The following is a 16,704-nucleotide window of genomic DNA, read 5'->3' on the forward strand; positions in this document are numbered from 1 at the left end:
TTTCTACAAGTACATGTACAAAGTATGCAAGCATAGCTGACTCATCAATGACATACTACTATAGTAAAAGCCCCTTGTTATGCTGAACAATTCGAGCAAATTAGGTCAATTTTGTCCCCAGGATGCGACCCACACCAGTCGACTAACACCCAGGTACCTATTTTACTGATATATATCGCATTTGTCAAATGTAGGTAGTAGGTTGGTAGACAGCAACCACCCAGGGAAGTACTACCGTCCTGCCAGATGACTGTGAAACAAAAACCTGTAACTGTTTTGCATGATGGTAGGATTGCTGGTTTCTTTTTCTGTCTCATAAACACGCCAGATAACAGGGATATCTTGCTACTCCTACATACACTTTGGTCACACTTCACAGACACGCACATGCATATATATATACATACATCTAGGTTTTTCTCCTTTTTCTAAATAGCTCTTGTTCTTCTTTATTTCTTCTATTGTCCATGGGGAAGTGGAAAAGAATCTTTCCTCCGTAAGCCATGCGTGTCGTATGAGGCGACTAAAATGCCGGGAGCAATGGGCTAGTAACCCCTTCTCCTGTAGACATTTACTAAAAAAGAGAAGAAGAAAAACTTTATAAAACTGGGATGCTTAAATGTGCGTGGATGTAGTGCGGATGACAAGAAACAGATGATTGCTGATGTTATGAATGAAAAGAAGTTGGATGTCCTGGCCCTAAGCGAAACAAAGCTGAAGGGGGTAGGAGAGTTTCAGTGGGGGGAAATAAATGGGATTAAATCTGGAGTATCTGAGAGAGTTAGAGCAAATGAAGGGGTAGCAGTAATGTTAAATGATCAGTTATGGAAGGAGAAAAGAGAATATGAATGTGTAAATTCAAGAATTATGTGGATTAAAGTAAAGGTTGGATGCGAGAAGTGGGTCATAATAAGCGTGTATGCACCTGGAGAAGAGAGGAATGCAGAGGAGAGAGAGAGATTTTGGGAGATGTTAAGTGAATGTATAGGAGCCTTTGAACCAAGTGAGAGAGTAATTGTGGTAGGGGACCTGAATGATAAAGTAGGAGAAACTTTTAGAGAGGGTGTGGTAGGTAAGTTTGGGGTGCCAGGTGTAAATGATAATGGGAGCCCTTTGATTGAACTTTGTATAGAAAGGGGTTTAGTTATAGGTAATACATATTTTAAGAAAAAGAGGATAAATAAGTATACAAGATATGATCTGGGCGAAATGACAGTAGTTTGTTGGATTATGTATTGGTAGATAAAAGACTGTTGATTAGACTTCAGGATGTACATGTTTATAGAGGGGCCACAGATATATCAGATCACTTTCTAGTTGTAGCTACACTGAGAGTAAAAGGTAGATGGGATACAAGGAGAATAGAAGCATCAGGGAAGAGAGAGGTGAAGGTTTATAAACTAAAAGAGGAGGCAGTTAGGGTAAGATATAAACAGCTATTGGAGGATAGATAGGCTAATGAGAGCATAGGCAATGGGGTCGAAGAGGTATGGGGTAGGTTTAAAAATGTAGTGTTAGAGTGTTCAGCAGAAGTTTGTGGTTACAGGAAAGTGGGTGCAGGAGGGAAGAGGAGCGATTGGTGGAATGATGATGTAAAGAGAGTAGTAAGGGAGAAAAAGTTAGCATATGAGAAGTTTTTACAAAGTAGAAGTGATGCAAGGAGGGAAGAGTATATGGAGAAAAAGAGAGAGGTTAAGAGAGTGGTGAAGCAATGTAAAAAGAGAGCAAATGAGAGAGTGGGTGAGATGTTATCAACAAATTTTGTTGAAAATAAGAAAAAGTTTTGGAGTGAGATTAACAAGTTAAGAGAGCCTAGAGAACAAATGGATTTGTCAGTTAAAAATAGGAGAGGAGAGTTATTAAATGGAGAGTTAGAGGTATTGGGAAGATGGAGGGAATATTTTGAGGAATTGTTAAATGTTGATGAAGATAGGGAAGCTGTGATTTCGTGTATAGGGCAAGGAGGAATAACATCTTGTAGGAGTGAGGAAGAGCCAGTTGTGAGTGTTGGGGAAGTTCGTGAGGCAGTAGGTAAAATGAAAGGGGGTAAGGCAGCTGGGATTGATGGGATAAAGATAGAAATGTTAAAAGCAGGTGGGGATATAGTTTTGGAGTGGTTGGTGCAATTATTTAATAAATGTATGGAAGAGGGTAAGGTACCTAGGGATTGGGAGAGAGCATGCATAGTTCCTTTGTATAAAGGCAAAGGGGATAAAAGAGAGTGCAAAAATTATAGGGGGATAAGTCTGTTGAGTATACCTGGTAAAGTGTATGGTAGAGTTATAATTGAAAGAATTAAGAGTAAGACGGAAAATAGGATAGCAGATGAACAAGGAGGCTTTAGGAAAGGTAGGGGGTGTGTGGACCAGGTGTTTACAGTGAAACATATAAGTGAACAGTATTTAGATAAGGCTAAAGAGGTCTTTGTGGCATTTATGGATTTGGAAAAGGCGTATGACAGGGTGGATAGGGGGGCAATGTGGCAGATGTTGCAAGTGTATGGTGTAGGAGGTAGGTTACTGAAAGCAGTGAAGAGTTTTTACGAGGATAGTGAGGCTCAAGTTAGAGTATGTAGGAAAGAGGGAAATTTTTTCCCAGTAAAAGTAGGCCTTAGACAAGGATGTGTGATGTCACCGTGGTTGTTTAATATATTTATAGATGGGGTTGTAAGAGAAGTAAATGCGAGGGTCTTGGCAAGAGGCGTGGAGTTAAAAGATAAAGAATCACACATAAAGTGGGAGTTGTCACAGCTGCTCTTTGCTGATGACACTGTGCTCTTGGGAGATTCTGAAGAGAAGTTGCAGAGATTGGTGGATGAATTTGGTAGGGTGTGCAAAAGAAGAAAATTAAAGGTGAATACAGGAAAGAGTAAGGTTATGAGGATAACAAAAAGATTAGGTGATGAAAGATTGAATATCAGATTGGAGGGAGAGAGTATGGAGGAGGTGAACGTATTCAGATATTTGGGAGTGGACGTGTCAGCAGATGGGTCTATGAAAGATGAGGTGAATCATAGAATTGATGAGGGAAAAAGAGTGAGTGGTGCACTTAGGAGTCTGTGGAGACAAAGAACTTTGTCCTTGGAGGCAAAGAGGGGAATGTATGAGAGTATAGTTTTACCAACGCTCTTATATGGGTGTGAAGCATGTATGATGAATGTTGCAGCGAGGAGAAGGCTGGAGGCAGTGGAGATGTCATGTCTGAGGGCAATGTGTGGTGTGAATATAATGCAGAGAATTCGTAGTTTGGAAGTTAGGAGGAGGTGCGGGATTACCAAAACTGTTGTCCACAGGGCTGAGGAAGGGTTGTTGAAGTGGTTCGGACATGTAGAGAGAATGGAGGGAAACAGAATGACTTCAAGAGTGTATCAGTCTGTAGTGGAAGGAAGGCAGGGTAGGGGTCGGCCTAGGAAAGGTTGGAGGGAGGGGGTAAAGGAGGTTTTGTGTGCGAGGGGCTTGGACTTCCAGCAGGCATGCGTGAGCGTGTTTGATAGGAGTGAATGGAGACAAATGGTTTTTAATACTTGACGTGCTGTTGGAGTGTGAGCAAAGTAACATTTATGAAGGGATTCAGGGAAACCGGCAGGCCGGACTTGAGTCCTGGAGATGGGAAGTACAGTGCCTGCGCTCTGAAGGAGGGGTGTTAATGTTGCAGTTTAAAAACTGTAGTGTAAAGCACCCTTCTGGCAAGACAGTGATGGAGTGAATGATGGTGAAAGTTTTTCTTTTTCGGGCCACCCTGCCTTGGTGGGAATCGGCCAGTGTGATAATAAAAAAAAATAAATAATATTGTCAAATGCTTTTGCAAAGTCTGTGTATATTACATCTGCATTCTGATTTTCTTCCAGTGCATCCAAAGCCATGTCATAGTGATCCAGTCATATAAGTACACTATGGAGGAGGAGCTTGGACATGGGTGAAATTCCACAGTCACTTAAAACAACGGATATAGCCCCACTCCATAAAGGTGGCAGCAAAGCATTAGCTAAGAACTATAGACCAATAGCTCTGACGTCCCACATCATAAAAATCTTTGAAAGAGTGCTAAGAAGCAGGATTGCAAATCACCTGGATTCCCAAAATCTGCACAATCCAGGGCAACATGGGTTCAGGGCAGGTCGCTCCTGCCTCTCACAACTACTGGATCACTATGACATGGCCTTGGATGCACTGGAAGAAAATCAGAATGCAGATGTAATATACACAGACTTTGCAAAAGCATTTGACAAATGCGATCATGGCGTAATAGCCCATAAAATACGTGCTAAAGGAATAACTGGGAAAGTGGGGAGATGGATCCTCAACTTCCTAACAAATCGAACACAAAGAGTAGTGGTCAACAGAGTTAAATCGGAGGCTGCCATACCTGGAGGTTACCTGGAGGTTATTCCGGGGATCAACGCCCCCGCGGCCCGGTCCATGACCAGGCCTCCCGATGGATCAGGGCCTGATCAACTAGGCTGTTACTGCTGGCCGCACGCAGTCCAACGTACGAGCCACAGCCCGGCTGATCCGGCACTGACTTTAGGTATCTGTCCAGCTCTCTCTTGAAGGCAGCCAGGGGTTTATTGGCAATTCCCCTAATGCTTGATGGGAGGCTGTTGAACAGTTTTGGGCCCCGGACACTTATGGTGTTTTCTCTTAGTGTACCATAGTGAAGAGCTCTATTCCATAAGGCACAGTACTCGCCCCCATCTTATTCCTTACCCTCATATCAGACATAAACAGAGATATACACCACAGCACCGTATCATCCTTTGCGGATGATACTAGGATCTGCATGAGGCTGTCATCTGCTGAGGACGCGGTTAACCTCCAAGAAGATATAAACAAAGTTTTCCAGTGGGCAACGGTAAACAACATGATGTTCAATGAGGACAAATTCCAACGACTCCGTTATGGAAAACTGGAGGAGATAATAACTAGAACAGAGTATACTACTGACTCTGGCTATACAATAGAGCGGAAAAATAATGTAAGGGACCTGGGAGTAGTAATGTCTGAGGATCTCACTTTCAAGGATCACAACAGTGCCACGATCGCACGTGCAAAGAAAATGATAGGATGGATAATGAGAACTTTCAAAACGAGAGATGCCAAGCCCATGATGATCCTTTTCAAATCACTTGTTCTCTCTAGGCTGGAATACTGCTGTACATTAACATCTCCATTCAAAGCAGGTGAAATCGCAGATCTAGAGAGTGTACAGAGATCCTTTACTGCACGTATAAATTCTGTCAAGCACCTTAACTACTGGGAACGCTTGGAAGCACTTGACTTGTACTCGTTGGAACGCAGGAGGGAGAGATATATCATAATCTACACTTGGAAAATCTTGGAAGGAATGGTCCCAAATCTGCACACAGAAATCACTCCCTACGAAAGTAAAAGACTGGGCAGGCGATGCAAAATGCCCCCAATAAAAAGTAGGGGCGCCATTGGTACACTAAGGGAAAACACCATAAGTGTCCAGGGCCCAAAACTGTTCAACAGCCTCCCATCAAGCATTAGGGGAATTGCCAATAAACCCCTGGCTGCCTTCAAGAGAGAGCTGGACAGATACCTAAAGTCAGTGCCGGATCAGCCGGGCTGTGGCTCGTCCGTTGGACTGCGTGCGGCCAGCAGTAACAGCCTAGTTGATCAGGCCCTGATCCATCGGGAGGCCTGGTCGTGGACCGGGCCGCGGGGGCGTTGATCCCCGGAATAACCTCCAGGTAACCTCCAGGTATATGTGAATGTGGACAGTAGGAGCCTCAAGGAAACACGTCCTACTGTTTCCACCCGTACCGGGGATTGAACCACGGACCTCAGTGTGTACTCACCTAGTTGAGGTTGCGGGGGTCGAGTCCGAGCTCCTGGCCCCTGTGTGAGCCTGTGGGTCGACCCCTGCAACCACATAAAGGTGAGTACACTCACTCCCTCCATATCCCAATACAGAAACTTCACATCAGCCTCCCAGCAAGGAAAAAAACACTCTCAAGCCATACAAAACAATGAAAAACGAAAATCCTTCAAAACACAATGCGCCGCCCGGGAATCGAACCCGGGTCGCAAGAATGGGAATCTTGCATGATACCACTACACCAGCGGCGCTCTGATCTACCCTGAGGGAATATAAACCATATCAATCTGTTTTTAATACTAATTTCGGATGATTACAGTTGTCTTGCCTGATAATAGGCCTGAATTAACCTGGATTACTCTCCCCCCCCCAAAAAAAAGGTAGAATTTTATTTCCATGGTATTTTTTCGTAGTAGATTTTACAAATGATGTTTATTCACATTGCAAGTTTATTCAGTGGCAGTCGTTCATTATGTTAAATTATATTCAATTTATGGATGTTATAAACTCATGCTTTATTTTCTACAATGATTTCCTCAAATATATTATTATTACTATCATAATTATTATTTACTGTTTTTAATTATTATTATTATTTTTAATTATTATTAATTATCATTAATTATTATTATTATTATTTATTAATTATTATTATTATTATTATTATTATTATTATTATTATTATTATTATTAGGTGGTGTTATGTTTACTATTCAAAGTATTGCTGGCTCGTACGTCAGTGACTGCGCCTTCGGCTTCCAACCGAAGGACCCAGGTTCATCCCCGGGGCGGGGAAAGATGCATGGGCAAGCCTCGTAACATCTCATGTCTCAGTTCACCTAGCAGTAAATAGGTGCCTAGGTATGTGCGGAGCATTCTGGAGGCTTGCGGACACATGAGCGGACGGAGGTACTGATGGAGCGGACGGAAAGGATATATGGAGCTGAGAGTATTACACATGGAACTATTGACACTAGTGGCAGGTCCCACTGTGTTGCCACCTCCTCCTGCTTCCACTCACCTGACTGCAGTATATAAGCCACCTCTCTGGCCCTATGCTCTACTTCCTACAAGACTGATGGACTGAACACATCGATTCCAGGCTGAAGGACTGGGGGCATTTGTGGCCCGGTGGTCTGGTGGCTAAAGCTCCCGCTTCACACACGGAGGGCCCGGGTTCGATTCCCGGCGGGTGGAAATTCCGACACGTTTCCTTACACCTATTGTCCTGTTCACCTAGCAGCAAATAGGTACCTGGGTGTTAGTCGACTGGTGTGGGTCGCATCCTGGGGGACAAGATTAAGGACCCCAATGGAAATAAGTTAGACAGTCCTCGATGACGAACTGACTTTCTTGGGTTATCCTGGGTGGCTAACCCTCCGGGGTTAAAAATCCGAACGAAATCTTATCTCTTATCTTATCTCTTACCTCAAACTCCTCCTCTCCTTACACATTTCTACTTTGTACTGGACTGATGAAACCACTGTGTGGCGAAACGTTTCTTCAGTAAAGATTCCCATATGTTGCATAAGTGACTTAATTTTCACAGACTTATCAGTGATTACCTCACATATTGCACGTCTACTCACTCTTTCTGGATAAAAAAGAAATGGGGCTAGAGCGTCACTCATGCACAAGGAACAGACTTGCTGACAAGTGAAGACTCTCTTGTTAAGATCTCAGCTAGCTACGTCCCAGCAAGCCTAGCAAGTTTGACCCTTTCGTGACTGACTGGTCGCTAGTGTAAGCTGAATGAGACATCGGTTACCTAAAGTCGTGGTTAACAGTTAATAATATACCCAGGCTAACCGGCGTTGATACTGATAAGCCGTAACTGCTTAACAAAGCTCCTGGAGAGCGAAACGTTGCCACAATAAAATGTCGCATTAGTTGCACTTGTGTCCTTTTACCTGCCATATTGTCGGTAATTCTATCAATATTATTACAAAATAATGGTATTGCAAATTTACAATAACTGCGACGTTAACCTCGGTAATAACCGCCCTAATTACAACTTTATTAAACAACAATGGCACAAGTGTAGTGTAATAAGATTATTTATCATTACTGCTACTACATGTACGCATTTGTAATCTTGAAGCCAACTTATTTGTTACATTTTCATTCAAAATTAAAAGAAAGAATTGAAATTCTCTCCTACATATCCGCAGGCCAATGGTGTTCTTGGAATCCCGGATTCAGTCGCCACATTGTAAACACTCTTAATGTAACAGGTGAATGCGTTCTCACATCCTCAAGTCAAGGCGCAGAAATCCGCATGCGTTTCAGTTAAAATCCGGATTCAGTCACTATATCCGGCTGTCTAGTAAGATACGCAAATTCATATCGCATTCTAGGTCTCGATGGCCATTTCCGACTAGTGTTTTTTTTTTACATCCGGTTGCTCTTGCTAATTTTTTTTTTTTGGGGGGGGGGGGAACTTATTGTTGTTTACGCGAAGCGCTAAACCCCGTGTGGCTTATTCAAACCCCATCGACTACACTAGGGTCTTTTAGGCTGCACGTATGTTAGAGTGTCATTGTGGTGGCACTTTATGTAGGAGAGTACATGGCATCTTATTTCAAAGCGTTCTACCGTATCAAAAAACTTTTCTGACAGCTGGACACTTCAACAGGCTGAGGGACTGACCACCTCAAAACTACTTCTTTAGGGCGGATGGACTGATTACATCTTTACACTTCACTGGTTCTGCTCTCTCCATATTTAGTCACCTCTGTACTCGACTGAGGGAGTCTGGTGTGTAGGCGAAACGTTTCGGTAATAAAGATCCCTAACTATTTTACATACCTGGAGTATACCTGGAGAGGGTTTCGGGAGTCAACGCCCCCGCTGCCCGGTCCGAGACCAGGCCTCGTGGTGGATCAGGGTCTGATCAACCAGGCTGTTACTGCTGGCCGCATGCGAACTGACGTAAGAACCACAGCCCGGCTAGTCAGTTACTGACTTTAGGTGCCTGTCCAGTGCCTTCTTGAAGACAGCCAGGGGTCTATTAGTAATCCCCCTTATGTATACTGGGAAGCAGTTAAACAGTCTTGGGCCCCTGACACTTATTGTGTTTCTCTCAGTGTAGTCGTGGCGTCCCTGCTTTTCATTGGGGAAATGTTGCATCTCCTGCCGAGTCTTTTGCTTTCATAGGGAGTGATTTTCGTGTGCAAGTTTGGAACTAATCCCTCTAGGATTTTCCAAGTGTATTTTATCATGTATCTCTCTCGCCTGCGTTCCAAGGAATACAAATCAAGGGACTTCAACCGTTCCCAGTAATTTAGGTGCCTTATCGTACTTATTTGTGCCGTAAAAGTTCTGTGTACACTCTCCAGGTCAGCAATTTCGCCCGCCTTGAAGGGGACACTTAGTGTACAACAGTATTCCAGCCTAGAGAGAACAAGCGATTTGAAGAGAATTATGGGCTTGGCATCCTTAGTTTTGAAGGTTCTCATTATCCATCCTATCATTTTTCTAGCAGATGCGGTAGATACATTGTTGTGGTCTTTGAAGACGATATCCTCTGACATTATCACTCCCAGGTCCTTTACATTATTTTTTCGCTCTATTGTGTGGTTAGAATTTGTTGTATACTCTGATACAGTTTTAATTTCCTCAAGTTTTCCGTATCTGAGTAGTTGAAATTTTTCTTCATTGAACTTCATATTGTTTTGAAGATTTGGTTGATGTCCACTTGGAGTCTCGCGTTGTCCTCGGTGGAGGTCACTGTCATGTCAATCCGGGTGTCATCTGCAAAGGAAGACACGGAGCTATGGCTTACATCTCTGTCTATGTCAGATATGAGGATGAGGAATGGAATGTGAGCGAGTACTGTGCCTTGTGGAACAGAGCTTTCCACCGTAGCTGCCTCGGACTTTACTCTGTTTACTATTACGCTTTGTGTTCTATTTGTTAGGAAGTTATAGATACATCTACCAACTTTTCCTGTTAGTTCTTTATCACGCATTTTGTGTGCACTATTACACCATGGTCACACTTGTTGAAAGCTTTTGTAAAGTCTGTGTATACTACATCTGTATTTTGTTTATCTTCTACAACATCCAGGACCTTGTCATAGTGGTCCAGTAGCTGGGACAGGCAGGAGCGACCTGCTCTAAACCCGTGTTGTCATGAGTTGTGTAATGGGTATCCAGGTGGTTGGCCTATTGCATATTTATTTTGAGTCTGGCATTTTTTTTTATAGCACCATTTGTACTTTTGTTTGATCTGAAACTATACTGGCAAAGGTTAAGAATTTTGTGTTTTGTTGGGAATTCACACATATGCTTGCGCATTTTTTCAGATATCTTAATAATGACAAGTTAAAAGACTGTTAACACTAGCTAGTTTAAGTATATTGTTGAATATTTTAGTGTCAACAGGTATGTTAATTAGCACCTAAATTATTCCGGGGGTCAACGCCCTCGCGGCCCAGTCCATGACCAGGCATCATGTGCAGTTTTCTTATAATACGAGAGGAGCATTAGCGAAGGCTCGAGCCTCCGTTCCCTAACCTCAAAACAGACTGGATGCGTTCCTACAGACCGAGGCGAGTAAATCCCACGGTCGGATCTCTGTTAATCCGGATTTAGGATTCTGAGCCCAGGATGGGCGATTAATTTGAATGTTCGTGTTAATACTTGGAGGCCCTGCTGATGATACCAGTAAAGATGAACTTAATAAAGTGAGCTAAGGTCACTTTACGATTTACACTTACAATTGTGAGCGTGCTAACCACTGTTAGAAACCTAAAAGATTATGGTTAGTTAATTAGTTTTAGATATTTTTTCACGAGAGAGAGAGAGAGAGAGAGAGAGAGAGAGAGAGAAATCCCTACATAATTAACTAGTGAACTAATATGATTAGCAAAAGCCTGTTTTTACTACATCTTAATCAAATTACTCCAAGATTTTTCATAAAAATATATTTGCGTGATAATAATAATAATAATAATAATAATAATAATAATAATAATAATAATAATAATAATAATAATATTATTATTATTATTATTATTAGTAGTAGTAGTAGTAGTAGTAGTAGTAGTATTGTTATTATTAATATTTAGAAATAACATCTAGGGGCAGGTAAATAGTCTTGGAGTGTACAGTGGCTTGGTACCACTAGTTTCACAATATACACGGACGTGACCAGAGACCAGGATACACGTATTTATATATATGTGCACCACCTGTGTGGCAACAGTCATATAAATCTCGTAACTCATAAACATTTTAACAACACATTTTCATCGTGGTCGAAGAGTTTAAATGATGTATATTTGTCAAGTCCAGCAATGCTTGGAGATGTGTTTGTGCAGGTTAAACATTGTGTGTGTGTGATTTGTAATTGTGTATTCGTAGTCACAAGAGCAGAGCTATATGAGAAAAGAGAGAGAGAGAGAGAGAGAGAGAGAGAGAGGGAGAGAGAGAGAGAGAGAGACAGAGAGAGAGAGGGTTTCACCTGTTTACGTATTCGCTCAAGCGTAGGCAAGCATTAGAGTTAAAAATACCAATTAATCTCTTCATATTCACGCCGAGTACCTAGAGCAGGAGACTGTAGATTTGGAGTTAAGAGACGTGGAGTTGTTTCTCCTCTCTCTCTCTCTCTCTCTCTCTCTCTCTCTCTCTCTCTCTCTCTCTCTCTCTCTTTCTCTTTCTCTTTCTCTCTCATGAAAACCACAAGACAACCTTCCAAAAACTCATCACAAAACAATTATTTGACCAGTGCAAGCGTAACAAGTGTTCTATAAATCCAAGAACAATGTTGTTAGGTAGTTAGGGCCACCAAGGCTATCTGATAGCCTGTCTGATAGCCTTGGTAGTGGTCGGGCAGCTAAACCCATCAAGACTGTCGGGTAGTTAGAATCAGCGAGACTATCGGGTAGTTAGTAACACCTCAAAGGTTCTAAATACCTTCCAAAGGCCGCTTCCGAGGCCTTTTTGAATCCCGGTAACAGCGCTGAAAACTTTTCCAAATTTCGTTAAAGGCTTTCACAATGTCTCTGAATCCCAGTAATGGCTTTCGAAGTCCTTCCCAATTCTAATAAATGTTTCTAATATCCTCCTGCATCCCGGTAAATGTGTTCATATATTCTTAAATCCCAGAAAGGGCGTCAAAATCTTCGTGTGTCCCAGCAGAAGTGTTCAAATGGTTTTAGAATCCCGGTAATGGTGTCCAAATCCTTTCTGAATCTTAGAATTGGCACTCAAGCCTTTCTAATGGGTGCCCAGAGCCTTTATGATACAGAAGAAGGTAGTCTGTTATCCATCAGTGCGATGGTGTCTGTCATCTAACAGAAAGCTGACGAAGCCTGCACAGTGCCACTGAGATCTTTATATCGCATACATTATTGGAGGTCTTAGTGTTTCAGAAAGCCTGAAGACCAGACTGTAGGTGATCATGACTAACTATAGCAACAGGCTTACTGAAGCAAGCACACTGCAACACCATCTCTTTGCTTCCGTCTGCCGTACCAGATACATAAGACAACTAACAATCTGAGCTCGACACAGCCTTGTCGTCCTAGATTATTTCCTATAATGTAATATGGGTTCGGGACTGATGGTAAGGGTAGGAATGACAAAATAGTTGATCTGTTATAGTGTATTGACGGAGTAAGATGAATCCCAGCCTTTAGCACGTCTGCCTCCTATCTTGGTCTGAATTTCCACGTAACTAGGAATAAGCTCACCAATATATGTAATACACTGTTTTGTTTTGACCTGGCAGTTATGTAGGTTCAGTGGGTGCCATGTGAGTGTAAGTTGCAATGATTACAGAGCAAGGAGACAATGACCTGGACATAATCAGACCTGTGGTATCAGAGGAAGACTAACAGATATTTACAGCTATGTTTCTTGTCTATTCTCGTGTGTTTTCTGGATGAGACCTAATAGATGTTGATCTAAAGCCGCTAACACAGGGGCTTAGTTCGGGTTACACCATGAATCTTACATTAAGTTTTTAGTACTAAAAAATGACGACAGCATCCACGCGTGTGAACAGAGGTGTGCGGGGTTGTAATATTGGTGTTACGGGTGTTAGCTTCCAGTAGAGTTCCAGGAGCGACTGGATTCCCACCAATCTTTTGCTGTTGTGTTGGTCTCGGTGTGTGAGTTCCAGACCTTGTCAATCATGTCAGATTCTGCTGAGCAACCATTGTTTTTCACTGAAGGTCTTCTAAATTTCTACAGCGATTTAGAACGAATTCAAAATTTCAAATACTCGACCAGGTCGAAGAGTGATTCCTTCTGCTGGAAAATCTTTCGGATATACTTCCAGTTCAGCCAGTCAAGATAAATCACATATATTTCCTTAGTCCAGCTCTGTTATACTGACTCTCTAGTCAATGATCAGGGTTAGACCCTGACTCTCAGGGTCTAACCCAGGGCAGTAAACTGAGAGGAAATGCACTCCTGCAATTTGTCACTGTAGCTTCGATGACATATCTGAGGAAAGACAAGCGAGAGTCATATCAGGAAGGTAGAATGAGAGACCAGAGGATAAGTGGCTGGGTAGCCGCGATATCTCCACTGTCATCCGAAGATGTGTAGACAAAGGGGTAGAAGAAGGTTTTTAGATTATACCACCGAAGAGGCTAGTTTATTGTGCACCTCTTATCCATCCTATGGAGGGTAGCGCAAAAGTACATGAACACACAAAGGCCTAGGAACTAGGACCCAAAAGAATTTACAGGAATACATCTGGATGTATATCTACAGTTCACTTATCTGTTGCAAGCAAATTTAGGAAATTTGTTTAATATATCTGGGGAAATTTAAGGAGTGGGTTAATAATTCAGGATAATTTTAACCTAGGCTAACAGAAGATAATCATGCAGTACGACTTGTTTCCACCGGGGTTTTAGGATGGAGTGTACAATTACGACTAACTCCTAGGTATCTAATTGTTAGGTGAATACCGGCAGCAGGTGTAGCGAGACTTGCCCATATGTTCTCGCCTTCACCTGGGAATCATAATACCAACACACAACCACCAGGCTAGGAGTCACCTCTTGGTAGTGGCACCGACAGAGTGGCACTAAAGGAATGGCACTGACAATGACGCTGATGGGGGTACCACCGAGTGGCACTGACAGTGGCACTGATGGGGGTACCACTGAGAGTGGCAGTGAGAGGACAGCACTACACTCGATGGACCAGTAAATATCAGGCAGACCTCCTTGCTCAGAAGGTCACTAATACAATCAAGCACTCCACTGTTATGCACAGCTGAGCAATTTACCAGTCACCATAGCCTCGTTGATCCTGCACAATGTTACCACGAGCACGCTCACTCAACCATCATGTGTGTGCGTACTCCCCTAGTTGTGGTTACAGGAGTCGATTCACAGCTCCTGGCCCCGCCTCTTCACTGGTCGCTACTAGGTCACTCTTCCTGCTCCACTAGCTATATCTTACCTCTTCTTAAAGCTGTGTGTGTGTGTGTGTGTGTGTGTGTGTGTGTGTGTGTGTGTGTGTGTGTGTGTGTGTGTGTGTGTGTGTACTTGAGTTAGGAGGGGTGGATTCATATCTCCTGGCCCCGCCTCTTAACGCCTATCAACATTTATTGATTCCTCGCCTCCAGAAGCCCGATCGGAACTAAAACTAACCAATACAGAAGAGAGAAGAATCAGGGTAGATATGACAACGACATACAAGATTCTCAGACGACAAGAATGAGCCCCAGGGATGTAAGGAAGTACTTTATCTTCCCTAGGCAAGTAAGCAAGTGGAATGAAGTAGGTGGTGATGGTAAACTTAGTACACAGCTTCAAGAGTAGGTATAACAGGGCCCCAAGAGACCAGGAGCCAGTTTTGGCCCATTCACGGCTAAGAAGCAGGACCAGGAATCTCGACCCTCCCCAGACAAGACTTGGTAAGGACACACACTGGACTAAACACTTGCTGGGTCTCTGAAGTGAGACAAGGTTTCTAAAGTAACCTTGAAGGAGGGGGGAGGGGGAGAGAGGGTGTTGGAGGGAGAGATGGGGGCAGTGGAGAGGGAGTGGAAGAGGGATTAGGGAAGGGGGGAGAGAGAGAGGGGGGAGGGGATTTCGGTGATCATCAATTGCATCAGGTGTGTGTGTGTTTGTACCACACACACACACACACACACACACACACACACACACACACACACACACACACACACATACACACACACACACATACACACACACACACATACACACACACACACACACACACACACATACACACACACACATACACACACACACACACACACACACACACACACACACACACACACACACACACACACACACACACACACACACACACACACACACACAGGTTAAGGGAAATCAACCTGACGACACTGGAGGACAGGAGAGATGGGGGGGACATGATAACGACATACAAAATACTGAGAGGAATTGACAAGGTGGACAAAGACAGGATGTTCCAGAGATTGGACACAGTAACAAGGGGACACAGTTGGAAGTTGAAGACACAGATGAATCACAGGGATGTTAGGAAGTATTTCTTCAGCCACAGAGTAGTCAGTAAGTGGAATAGTTTGGGAAGCGATGTAGTGGAGGCAGGATCCATACATAGCTTTAAGCAGAGGTATGATAAAGCTCACGGCTCAGGGAGAGTGACCTAGTAGCGATCAGTGAAGAGGCGGGGCCAGGAGCTCGGACTCGACCCCCGCAACCTCAACTAGGTGAGTACACACACACACACACACACACACACACACACACACACACACACACACACACACACACACACACACACATTATTTCCAGCAGTGTTGCGTGGTAAATGACATAGAAAGCGAAAGTTCGTACAATTGATTCAATGTTTCCATCTAAATGACTGTCTGCCTCACTGTCTGTCTCACTGTCTGTCTCACTGTCTGTCTCACTGTCTGTCTCACTGTCTGTCTCACTGTCTGCCTCACTGTCTGTCTCACTGTCTGTCTCACTGTCTGTCTCACTGTCTGTCTCACTGTCTGTCTCATTGTCTGTCTCACTGTCTGTCTCATTGTCTGTCTCATTGTCTGTCTCACTGTCTGTCTCATTGTCTGTCTCACTGTCTGTCTCACTGTCTGTCTCACTGTCTGTCTCATTGTCTGTCTCACTGTCTGTCTCATTGTCTGTATATTTGCCTAACTGTATGCCTGTCTATTTCTCTGACTGCCAGATTGCCTGCCTGACATGCTGCCTGTCTATTTCTCTGACTGCCAGATTGCCTGCCTGACATGCTGCCTGTCTATTTCTCTGACTGCCAGATTGCCTGCCTGACATGCTGCCTGTCTGTATGTCTCCCTGTCTCCCAACCTATCTGTTTGTCTGTTGCCTACCTATCTGTTTAATGTATCTTTGTGTCTGTATATTGGTCTGCCCTCTTATAGTTTATATATATATATATATATATATATATATATATATATATATATATATATATATATATATATATATATATGCCCTGCCGAATAGGTAAAACTTACGATTTTGGCTTAAATAGCAACGTTCTTCTTGCCGAAAAAGGCAAGCGAAAATTTGTGTATGCAATAATTTCGCAAAAATCATTCTGAAACTGACGAAAAAAATATATTTCATTGTGTTTATTAAATTATTGTAAACTTATCTAAAATATATTTATTTGAATTAGGCTAAATTAAATTGCGCTTGTTATAATAAGGTTAGGTAAGTTTTTTGAGGTACTTTTGGTACAAAATTATTAATTTTTACATTAATATAAAAGAAAAAGTATATCTTTAAACGTATAAGAGAAAATTTTAGAAAGGACTTAATTTTAAATGAGTTCTTGCTAATTGACCAGTTTTACATATTCGGCACGACATATATATATATATATATATATA

General features: G+C 42.7%; 1 protein-coding gene and 1 non-coding gene across 2 annotated transcripts in view; one reads left to right on the plus strand and one right to left on the minus strand.

The window, feature by feature from the left end:
- Dus4 (Dihydrouridine synthase 4) overlaps positions 1-16,704 on the plus strand; it is a 120,134-nt gene that overhangs the window by 13,400 nt on the left and 90,030 nt on the right. The window lies entirely within an intron of this gene.
- On the minus strand, positions 6,022-6,092 carry TRNAG-CCC (transfer RNA glycine (anticodon CCC)). Its single transcript has one exon. It is a non-coding gene; the product is annotated as a tRNA-Gly (tRNA).

Source organism: Cherax quadricarinatus, chromosome 30 (assembly GCF_038502225.1).
Source record: "Cherax quadricarinatus isolate ZL_2023a chromosome 30, ASM3850222v1, whole genome shotgun sequence".
NCBI classification, from domain to species: Eukaryota; Metazoa; Arthropoda; class Malacostraca; order Decapoda; family Parastacidae; genus Cherax; species Cherax quadricarinatus.